A 9,213-nucleotide genomic window follows, 5' to 3' on the forward strand; every position below is an offset into this window, starting at 1 on the left:
CTTTTGTAGAACAAAAAATATATATTTTTAAATAATTGCACATTTTCCCATGTTTGCTAAACACATTATCATTGTTCATAATTGCTTACTAGGCATAGAGTCCAGAAGACCATTAAAGAGCCTATCTCAAATTCCAAATTGCCCCAAAGCACTATCTGGTTAAGTGGCCTGTTCAATGTCACACAGTAGGTAAGGGAGGGTGCTAGGATTCAAACCCTCACCCTTGTTACAGGAAGCAGCTCATTAACAAGGTGGAGTGTTAATCTTCTGCACTAACTGCCAGTCAAGTCAACCATAAGTTATGTATTTGAGTCTCTTCTGCCATTGGGTAAATCACAGAGGTCAACCCAACTGAAGTGTCCAATGGAAAAGCCCCACCCTGGGGAAACCACCTTCTTGATCATGGTATTTCCCCACCAGGTAATTACTGTAACCTTTTTTAACAGCTAACAAACATTCATAAATAAACCAATGTAATATATAATAGTTTTATAAACATAAAATGAGTCGTTACATTCTCACAAGAATTAGCAAGCCATTATTACATTTGCTAGAATAATATCTGACAATTAAGTTTCTATAAAGTGAAGTAACAAGGTGGCCCATCAATTAGAGGTTCATCAAAGATCAGACCAGGGGCTCCAACAGAAGAGCTGAGCTTTCTGGAGATGAACAGTCTACTTTGAACTTATTGTGAATGTGGGCTGAATTACATTTTTTTCTCTTTTTTATTGAACTGAAGGGAAGGCCTGACAAGGCCTGTAGATATAAACTTTGGTAGGGTGTTGTTGGAGGCGTGAAGGACAGACCCTGTAAGGTATAAATGCCTCTAAGGACTATGAATCTACCTAGAAATTACTGTATATACTGCAAAGAAATTGTAGAACTAAGAAAAAAAACGCGTGTGTTACATTATAATTCCTTTCATTTTGTTCTGCAAATAAACACATTTTAATATATTTTGGTCATTTAAGAACTTAATCAATCATACGCATACACGCAGATTGTATATCTTACATATATACAGAGTAGTAGCTAGCTAATTCAGTGCAATTCACTGATCTGGCACCACCCTCAACTGTAAACTGCTTGCTACAAAGACAAAGTAACAAGCACCTTGCCACAATTACATTACAACACACAAAGTACTTCTGAGCTTCTGCCATTACCATAAATATTATATGGGCATTCAGAAATCAAAACCACCCCATCAGCACTTCTGGTCATGCACATTAACCTACTGCACGCCAGGCATCTGCCCCTTCACATCGTCCTAGCTACATCTCTGCAAACTTGTGGGTTCCAGACCACAAAAACCTCTAAAACAAGGCATTAAGCACTCTCAGAAATCATCCAAGTCTGCAAACCTTCTCACTTCACACAGCACTTGAGGTTCCAATGTCATGGATGTTAAGCCTATAAGACAGGCATCTACTCAACTTAATATTCTAGTCATAGGTGACTCCTTTGTAAGACATACTGATGCATCACTCACCAGGCTGAGCAAAGAAAGGGTGACAGTCAGTTGCTTGTCTGGTTTCAGGATATATCAGATCACACAAGCACTCAGGTCCTTGAACAGCAAGTACCTGTATCACTCTCTCATAGTATATGTGAGTGTAAATGACTTAAGACGTATCTTCCTGGACTACATGAAGAGAGGTATTTTGAAGTTCTCATACATTTATAGGTAATTATAAGGCTAATTGCCCAGGTAATTTTTAAGCATAAACATGCTTTCCTAAATGTATTGGATATGATTTGATATTGCAGCAAAATTCTTTTAAAGGTTGGGTATAGCATTGGATGAAGGGTGTGTCCATGCAGGTATGATCCTAACATTGAGCAGCATCCTAACTTTCCAAGGATGATGCCTCAATGTAAGCAAAAAAATTCAAGGCTTTAATAATTGGTTTAGCTTTTGGTGTCATTCAAAGGAGGTATTTGTCAGTTTGGGGAGATATAACAAACAGACTGCACTGCTTTGCCAGGGATGGTCTGCACCTGTCCCTGCTAGGTTTTCAAATATTGTCTAAGAACATTGTCCACGCCATAGTGTCTTTTATAGGTAATGGCAACCAGATAAACCTACCAATATAATGAAACAAACAAAGGCAACTATAAAGGCACCAATGATCAATGCTAGGAACCTAAACAAGAAGCTTCACTTCTTGCAAGCCCTCATCACCTTGGAGGAGGTAATCATCTCTGTAGTGGCAGAGAAGTGGTTTAAATTAGATAGAGAATGCTCTAACTATACAGGGTTATAATGCCTGCTACACCTCTAGACCAGCTACTACAGAGGGAGGGAAAAAAGGTGAAGGTGTCTTAGTCTTCATCCAGAAGAGACTCATAAGGCTAGTAAAGCAGCATGATGACCTAGAACTTCTTCATCTTAGCTTCACCATCAGCAAAGTCCCTCACCATATTCTAGCAAGTTACAGAACAGTTTATATGACCCAGGAATGCCACAGTACCTACTTATATGAACTGGAGTCATTCATCCTTAAACTCAATACCATCTTCCTTGGTAACTTCTTCTACACAGCTATATATATATCTGAAAAGCACTATGCAGCATTGCCCTGAGCTGATTATGAGCAACACCACCTGTTCTGAAGCTGAAGATATAAGAGACCTGCTGTCTGATAAATTCTGTACCAACTTCATCATCCTCTTTCTCCCAAATATCTGACAAGAAATATCAGAAATCAATATGTCCCCAGCTATCGCACAAGATCAAGCCCTGGAAGTGCTCTCAAAAGCCACAAATATTGCATCTGTGGGTCCTGAAAGTATCCCTTGAAGTATCCTGAATAGCATGAACATGACTTATCCATGCCCCTAATAACGCTTTTCAACCTCATCCTCCAAATGGCTTTATAATAATGAATGAATGGAGGACAGCAACAGTCATACCCCTGCACAAGGGAGGGCCATCCACAGATCCAGGTAACTACCAGCCCATGAGTCTGAAAAGCCTCATTTGTAAAGTCATGGAAAAACTTACCATGGAATTAATCAATAAGGACATAGGAAACATCCAAACACTACACTCATCCATAGTTTGGTTTCATCAAAGTAAAATCATGCTTACTTAAGTAGTGGACTTTTTTCAAAAAGTCGCCATATCAGTAGACAGAGGTAAGATGGTACACATTGCCTACCTAGACCTGGCTAAAGCTTTTGACTGAATACCCCACACAGACATTGTAGACATGCTTCTTAAATTAGGAATAAATTTAGGAATAAACCCCTGAGTCACTTGCTAGATTGCTAATTAGTTCATAGATAGGACACAGGAAGTCAGTACATGGGAGCGACCTCTTCAAAAACATCAGATACTGGTCAAGTCCCATGGGGTTTAGTGCTGGAATCATTCCTGTTTATCATGTACTTTTCCAATATCTGAGCAATTGTCAAAGGTCTTTGACTGTCTAAGTCTGCAGACAAGTGACAGTTGAGAGCAGTCACTAAATCCCTAAAAGCTCCATTATCTTCCAGGATGGCTTGTCCCAAAACAATAACTGGTGCCAGATGATGGACTACATCTAAATACCAAACAGTACACTACTGTTTCCTTTGGGAAAATGACTGCCCATGGAAGCTACCACATTGATAATACACCTTCAAGAGTTGATGAAGTAGTTAGACATTTGGGAACGTACATTGAAATGTGACCTAGCATTTGATCAACATGTCAATATGTGTCTACTGCTTTAAGGAATTTCTTCTATATTGCTCCACATATAAGCAAAGGGATAGCATCTTGTTCTGTTGATATCATTGTCCCACTGTACTCAGCCCTTATCAGGACCATCAATGAGATGAATGCCCACTTTGGTATGTAGCTATCCAGACGTGCAATAACTTGAGTGCCCACAGAGGTTCCACACAAAGAGAATACAGGGACTAAACCACATCACATTATGGACTGCCTAAAGCCCTTTTGCTACACTCAGTCTCTTATAGATTATTAAGACGTGATTGCTGTCTGGCCTATAAGGCCTCAACTGTCCCAGTACTAATGGATTTAATGTGCTTCTGCAAGTCAAATGGTATCAGAAACACCCAATCCAGATACATTAATGGTTATAAGGGATCAGTACATATCCCAGAAAACTCTGTTACAGACTCCTAAAGCATGTAAAACAAAGCTCATCCCTGTTCCTATTCAAATGCAGCTTAGATCATTGGATGGGAATAAGGAAATTTATCAAAAGACTGCCTCCCATGCTACTAATGGACAAAGGTAGTGCCTAAATTGTCTATCCTGCAGCAGGGTCCTCTGTCAGTGCTTATTGGTATGAGCACAGAAACATTCATTCACAAACGGCAAGTATAGTAATGAAAATTATGATAAAGGTAATTTGAACACCTAAATGGATAGGCTTAAAATCACTCTTCAGGGCAGTTAGCCTGGTATTCATCCATGAATAAAGGAGATCATCACTTAGCTATAAGTGCTACACATGAAGGTACAGTATTTGTCTCCTGCATTAATAATTAAATAGTATATTTGGCCATGTATAAATATTGGACATTTTGTGTTGGTTAAACCATGAGATTATTAAGAAGGTGAAAATATGAACATGTAAGTGGCATCCAACTGAATAATGGAAAAAAAATGCAGTGGGAAATTCTTTATGAAAAAAATAAGTAAAATAATCTTTGTATAAATGTTAATATAACAGGTTGATTTAGAAAAAACAGAATTAAGGGAAAGTGATTTACATTAGGGTGGCACAGTGGTTAGTGTTGTCACCTCACAGCAAGAGGTTTTCCAGTTCAATTCTTGGCTGGGGTGCCTTCTGTGTGGAGTCTGCATGTCCTCCCTGCTTTTGTGTGGGTTTCCTCCCACATTTCAAAGACGTGTCTCCAGCGTTTCTCCCTGGGCCTGCTTTCATGTGGGTTTGCTCTGGTTTCCTTCCACACTTCAAAGATGTGCCTGGAGCATTTCTTCCTGGGCCTCCACTATAAATGGGTTCTGTCCCAGTCCCAGTAAACAAATGTAAAATAAAATAAATAATCATGTTCAGCTTATGTTGAATAGAGCACAGTAGCAATTCAGTCTGTGTTTTGGGGGGGGGGGGAGTGATAGTCCAGACCACTGAGCTGTGGCAGTGTCTTAGCATGTTGCTTGAAATGTTATACCTGTACCATAATTTGACTGCTGCACACTGATGCTGTAACATTGTGAATCTTCTAAAAGTAGTAACAGAAGGGATATACAGTGAACAAGTAGTCATAATAAATGAACTGTTCTTTACATTTAATTCAGTATAATGTCCTAATAATAGTACAGCAAAAATGCATAATAATAATTGCAGCAAAATGGAAACAAATAACACCAAAAAAACGCAACATATAGGCCAAAAATCAGAAATGTCGACCCACAAAAATTGTTATCAGTCCAAAAAAAAAGAAAAAGATACTCAAGATAGTGCTGCTGGGAAGAGTCTTTTTACATGGTATACTCACTCTGCTGTTAGTGGGGAAATTACTTTTAGCAAATTATGAGGATGCAAGCAGAATCACCCAAAATATAAGCATTTTTATTCTGGACCACCAAGTAATCCATGATCCAGTATTTCCAATTGTCACATGGAAGTGAAAGAATTTACGCCAACTTGTTATTTCAAAATACAACATAGCTGCCACCCCTCTACACACACACACACACGCACACACACACACACACACACACACACAAACACAAAAAGCAGAAGCCATACTTTTTATTGATTTTAGTGAATACAATACAATATTCATCATTTGATCACTGCTGCAGTAGCATAGGTTGTAAGGTACATCTTGACAATGAATATACCAATCAGCCCACTTTCAAAGATTTAGGACTCCTTCCATATCCCTTAGCCATAGCACAGACTGAAGAAACTAGTGTAAAATCAGTGGTTATGGTGTCGTCATTAAGTAAGCACTTCCCTGCGGGCTTCAAGTGATCGACTGTTTGCTAACACTTCACCAAGGCTAATAAGTATCCCATTAGGGAATACATTTCACTTCCTTATATTTAGTCTTTTGCTTTGACCTTTGGTTTGTCAGCACCTATAAGAGTGTTTATAAAGTGTTTGTGTCCTCTAATTGCCCATTGTGGATTCCAAAGCATTCACATTTTTTCTAGATTTAAATGACTACCTTATTTTTTGCAGATTCTTCCACAAGCTGTCAAGAATCTTGACTTGTTTTATTAGCTTGGGTAAAAAAAAACTTGTCTCTTTTTAATTTCTCCAAGTCTTTTGGGTTTCTAATACCATGAATGGAATGGACCCCATTCCTAAGTCACAGTATGATTAAAGTTCATGAGATTAGTATTGTTTCAATATTTGCTATTAGCCAGAAGTGGTCTTTGCAGCACCCGCAATATTTTCAATATTGACTTCTGCAATTTTTATGGAGTTACATGTATTGGTAACATATCTAACTACTATTGTAAATTCTTTTTTCTAAGATCCATTGCTCCTACTACTGCTGTTGGAACTATCTGGGTATCCTTCTTCCACATTGCCCTTGTTTCTACCTACAAATCCCAGTATTTTATGACTTTCTGTCTCTCTATACGTAAGACATTATAGTCACTGGGTGTATCAGTTTCAATGATCTATGCTACCTTTTTCTTCTTTTCATGTACTACTACTATATCTGTTTTTTCACATCTGTTTTTCGAATTGTTGGTAATTTGTGATCCAGAGTGATATAAATGTCATTAATTTCTATAATGATTTGTGGCTTATGTTTCCAATGCTTCACAGCTACTTCAATATTTTAATGTTTGCACAATCCCCAATGCAGCAATCTTGTCACGTTATTATGCCTTTCAGTATACAGTTCTTCTGCCTTTATTATATCACAAGGGTCCATATTAGATCTTCGAGCGCTTAGGTTGTCAAATGTCAAAACCAGGGAAAATATTCACGTGGCCAGCAAAAAAAAACTGTAAAACCCTAATCAAGTGGGGGGCTTCACCCACCACACCACCTAATGTGGGGGGCTGTGACCCCACAGTCCCCCAACTAAATATACCAACTCCGAGATCGCTCTATAGCGGGGAAAAGGGCAAATCCCTGATGACAGCTAAGCAAACTTTTTCCCAGGGAAAAATTTGCGTAATTGCCTGTCACGTTTACTAGACTTCAACGTTTAGGTGTCAACATTTCAGCATTCAACAACCTAAGCATTTGAAAATCTAATGTGGACCCTATCACAACAAGCAACAAGATATGCGACTGTTTCCAATTCTGTTTTACAAAACATACGTTTTGTTTCTCCCACATGTTCAATGGACTTTGTAAACCCATGTGTACATATTCCACTATCTTTGGCTGCCAATACTAACCTGTCATCTTTGGACCTCTCCTTAAACATTCCAGAATTCGATTGTGATCAACATGAGGTTGTTCCAAGAGTTTTCTATACTTGCAACTATGTTTATGCATTTTCCACATTTCTTGTCTTCTCATCTGATCCTTCACCTTAAACTCTTTGTTTTTTTTATTTTTTTATTTTTTTTTGCACATTCAGTTGCTGCCTGATGTTTATCTACATCTTGTTTAATTTCCATTCTCGCTTGATACCAATATGCTTCTGCTAAACTAAGCAGGGAAGTCACCTTAGACTTATGCTCCTCATGTTTTAAAACTTTCACTACTTTTGGGTCTTGTGTGGTCGCCAGATATATATGCAGTCCTACAGTTGCAGATCTATATATGTAATCAATTTCGAGAAGGCCCATACCTCATTCAAAACAAGGATTATATAGTTTTGGTATACACAGATTTTTATAAATTATTTGATGAGCATGAAGCATCCTTCTTGTTGCCCTGTCCAACTGATCCAACACCTTTTGGGGTCAGTCAATCACTCCAAAAATATAAGTTAGGACAGGAAGAGCAAATTGGTTTACAACTTGCGCTTTGTTCCTAGATGTCAGTGCTGTTTTCAGTATTAATTTTAGTCTTCTAAAACATTCCTTACTAAGTTTTATTCAGATTTTTTCATGTTTTATTGTTGATGCTTCATCAATTCCCAAATATGTATATGCTCCCTCTTGCTCAAATTCTTTTATAAAACATTCCTGTCCAAGGCTTATGTTTTCTTGGTGTGCAGCTTTCCTGCTTTAAAAGTTGCTTTTCCACATTTATCAAGAACAAATGACATCTTATGTTATCTGGAAAAGTTGTGACCACTTGCTGTTGTGCTTTTAGTTCCTTTTCTGATGGACTATACATCATCCACAAATAGAAGATGAGAAGTCTTTACACTGTGTTGTTTTCTTGGAGCCCAGTTGTAGCCATGAGCTAATCTGTTAAGTAGACAGCTTAATGGGTCAAGGGCAAGACAAAAGAGTAGTGGTGAGAAAGAGTCAACCTGGAATATCCCCCTTTGAATTTTTATCCCTGAAATAATAATTTTCCTTTATTATGGCTTAACTCCAAAGTGGTTTGCCACTGTTTCATGGTCGCTGCAATGTAACTGATCAGTGTAGGGTGTGTCTTATACATTTTTAAGTTCTCTTTTATCCATGTCTGTGGAATACTGTCAAATGTTTTTTGCAACCCATCCATGTCATACTTAGATTCTTCCCCTTTTTACAGTTCTCCATTATGACTTTATTTAATCCATTGTTCCATATGACTTTCTTTTGTTACCCTTTTGTTCTATTGCAATGATTGAGTTTTCTTCTAAATGTCTTTAAACTCTATCAGCATCGATTCCAGTTTACAGTTTATACATCTTCATAAGGCAAGTTATTGGTCTATACTTTTTAGGACATGTTTTAGCTCGTATGCTCACTCTTAAGTAGGAGTATTGTTTTTCCTCTTGTTAACCAGGTTGGCATGTGTCTAGGGTGCACATATAAATAGTTCTTACTCATAGCTAAATCTTCATGTAAAGATGTTAATAATTTTAGCCAGAAGTTAGTCACTGCATCTGGGTCTGTAGTTTTCCAATTAGGAATGCTTCTTAACCTTGTTTCAATTTCTTTGCAAATTACTTGATCCCATTTCATATCCTGTAAATTTAAACTTCTTATTCTTTTACTTCCTCTATCCATTCAGCATGTGTGTTATGTTCCACAGAATCTTCGTAGATATGTCTCCAAAATGTATCTATTTCTTCTTCTTTTTTTTTTTTTGTGGTGTTTCAGTTCTTTTTGCCTTGTTTCCCAATTTTGTATAATTTTTTTTGGGA

The 9,213-nt window shown here is 37.7% G+C and overlaps 1 non-coding gene across 1 annotated transcript; it reads right to left on the bottom strand.

Annotated features, from left to right (window-relative positions):
• Positions 1-270: 270 nt before the first annotated feature.
• On the bottom strand, positions 271-428 carry LOC122800555. Its single transcript, XR_006364583.1, has one exon. It is a non-coding gene; the product is annotated as a U1 spliceosomal RNA (small nuclear RNA).
• Positions 429-9,213: the final 8,785 nt, after the last annotated feature.

Source organism: Protopterus annectens, chromosome 4.part0 (assembly GCF_019279795.1).
Source record: "Protopterus annectens isolate FY-2018-M chromosome 4.part0, PAN1.0, whole genome shotgun sequence".
Taxonomy (NCBI): domain Eukaryota; kingdom Metazoa; phylum Chordata; order Ceratodontiformes; family Protopteridae; genus Protopterus; species Protopterus annectens.